This window comes from Oreochromis niloticus, linkage group LG7, assembly GCF_001858045.2.
Source record: "Oreochromis niloticus isolate F11D_XX linkage group LG7, O_niloticus_UMD_NMBU, whole genome shotgun sequence".
In the NCBI taxonomy this organism is placed as follows: domain Eukaryota; kingdom Metazoa; phylum Chordata; class Actinopteri; order Cichliformes; family Cichlidae; genus Oreochromis; species Oreochromis niloticus.
The window spans coordinates 321661-324661 of NC_031972.2; positions in this window are offsets into that span (position 1 = coordinate 321661).

Below are 3001 nucleotides of genomic sequence, written 5' to 3' on the forward strand. Positions count from 1 at the left end.
TTAGATTAGTTTTAGACTGGTATTGGACTAGTTTTAGACTGGTATTTAGACTAGTTTTAGACTGGTATTGGATTAGTTTTAGACTGGTATTGGACTAGTTTTAGACTGGTATTTAGACTAGTTTTAGACTGGTATTGGATAGTTTTAGAATGGTATTTAGACTAGTTTTAGACTGGTATTGGATTAGTTTTAGACTGGTATTGGACTAGTTTTAGACTGGTATTTAGACTAGTTTAGACTGGTATTGGACGAGTTTTAGACTGGTATTGGACTAGTTTTAGACTGGTATTGGACTAGTTTTAGACTGGTATTTAGACTAGTTTTAGACTGGTATTGGATTAGTTTTAGACTGGTATTGGACTAGTTTTAGAATGGCATTAGACTAGTTTTAGACTGGTATTTAGACTAGTTTTAGACTGGTATGGGATTAGTTTTAGACTGGTATTGGATTAGTTTTAGACTGGTATTGGACTAGTTTTAGACTGGTATTTAGACTAGTTTTAGACTGGTATTGGATTAGTTTTAGACTGGTATTTAGACTAGTTTTAGACTGGTATTGGATTAGTTTTAGACTGGTATTTAGACTAGTTTTAGACTGGTATTGGATTAGTTTTAGACTGGTATTGGACTAGTTTTAGACTGGTATTTAGACTAGTTTTAGACTGGTATTGGATTAGTTTTAGACTGGCATTTAGACTAGTTTTAGACTGGTATTTAGACTAGTTTTAGACTGGTATTGGATTAGTTTTAGACTGGTATGGACTAGTTTGCGTATTGGACTAGTTTTTTTTTAGACTGGTATTGACTAGTTTTAGACTGGCATTTAGACTAGTTTTAGACTGGTATTTAGGACTAGTTTTAGACTGGTATTGGATTAGTTTTAGACTGGTATTGGATTAGTTTTAGACTGGTATTTAGACTAGTTTAGACTGGTATTGGACTAGTTTTAGACTGGTATTTAGACTAGTTTTAGACTGGTATTTAAACTAGTTTTAGACTGGTATTGGATTAGTTTTAGACTGGTATTGGACTAGTTTTAGACTGGTATTTAGACTAGTTTTAGACTGGTATTGGATTAGTTTTAGACTGGTATTGGACTAGTTTTAGACTGGTATTTGGACTAGTTTTAGACTGGTATTTAGACTAGTTTTAGACTGGTATTGGACTAGTTTTAGACTAGTATTTAGACTAGTTTTAGACTGGTATTAGATTAGTTTTAGACTGGTATTGGACTAGTTTTAGACTGGTATTTAGACTAGTTTTAGACTGGTATTGGATTTAGTTTTAGACTGGTATTGGATTAGTTTTAGACTGGTATTGGACTAGTTTAGACTGGTATTTAGACTAGTTTTAGACTGGTATTGGATTAGTTTTAGAATGGTATTTAGACTAGTTTTAGACTGGTATTGGATTAGTTTTAGACTGGTATTGGACTAGTTTTAGACTGGCATTTAGACTAGTTTTAGACTGGTATTGGACGAGTTTTAGACTGGTATTGGACTAGTTTTAGACTGGTATTGGACTAGTTTTAGACTGGTATTTAGACTAGTTTTAGACTGGTATTGGACTAGTTTTAGACCGGTATTTAGACTAGTTTTAGACTGGTATTGGATTAGTTTTAGACTGGTATTGGACTAGTTTTAGAATGGCATTTAGACTAGTTTTAGACTGGTATTTAGACTAGTTTCTAGACTGGTATGGATTAGTTTTAGACTGGTATTGGAATTAGTTTTTAGACTGGTATATGGACTAGTTTTAGACTGGTATTTAGGACTAGTTTTAGGACTGGTATTGGATTAGTTTTAGACTGGTATTTAGACTAGTTTTAGACTGGTATTGGATTAGTTTTAGACTGGTATTGGGACTAGTTTTAGACTGGTAACTTTAGACTAGTTTTTAGACTGGTATTGGATTAGTTTTAGACTGGTATTGACTAGTTTTAGACTGGTATTGGATTAGTTTAATAGACTGGTATTGGACTAGTTTACTTAGACTGAGACGTATTTAGACTAGTTTTAGACTGGTATTATTTAGACTGGATGGATTTTTAGACTGGTATGGGATTAGTTTTAGACTGGTATTGGATAGTAGTTTTAGACTGGGTATTGGACTAGTTTTAAGGACTGGTATTTTAGACTAGTTTTAGACTGGTATTGGATTAGTTTTAGACTGGTATTTAGACTAGTTTTAGACTGGTATTGGATTAGTTATTATGACTGTATGGTATTTAGACTAGTTTTAGACTGGTATGGATTAGTTTTAGACTGGTATTGGTATTTTAGATTTTAGACTGGTATTGACTTTTTATAGTTTTAGACTGGTATTGATAGTTTAGACTAGTGTATTTAGACTGGTATTGGATTAGTTTTAGACTGGTATTTAGACTAGTTTTAGACTGGTATTGATTTTTACTGTATTGGACTAGTTTTAGACTGGCATTTAGACTAGTTTTAGACTGGTATTAGACTAGTTTTAGACTGGTATTGGATTAGTTTTAGACTGGTATTTGTTTTGACTTATGTTTTAGACTGGTATTGACTAGTTTTGTGTATTGGTTTGTTTTATATTTTGACTGGTATTAGACTAGTTTTAGACTGGTATTGGATTAGTTTTAGACTGGTATTGGATTAGTTTTAGACTGGTATTTAGACTAGTTTTAGACTGGTATTGGACTAGTTTTAGACTGGTATTTAGACTAGTTTTAGACTGGTATTTAAACTAGTTTTAGACTGGTATTGGATTAGTTTTAGACTGGTATTGGACTAGTTTTAGACTGGTATTTAGACTAGTTTTAGACTGGTATTGGATTAGTTTTAGACTGGTATTGGACTAGTTTAGACTGGTATTGGACTAGTTTTAGACTGGTATTTAGACTAGTTTTAGACTGGTATTGGACTAGTTTTAGACTAGTATTTAGACTAGTTTTAGACTGGTATTGATTAGTTTTAGACTGTTTAGATTTATTTTAAGACTGTATTGGACTAGTTTAGACTGGTATTGG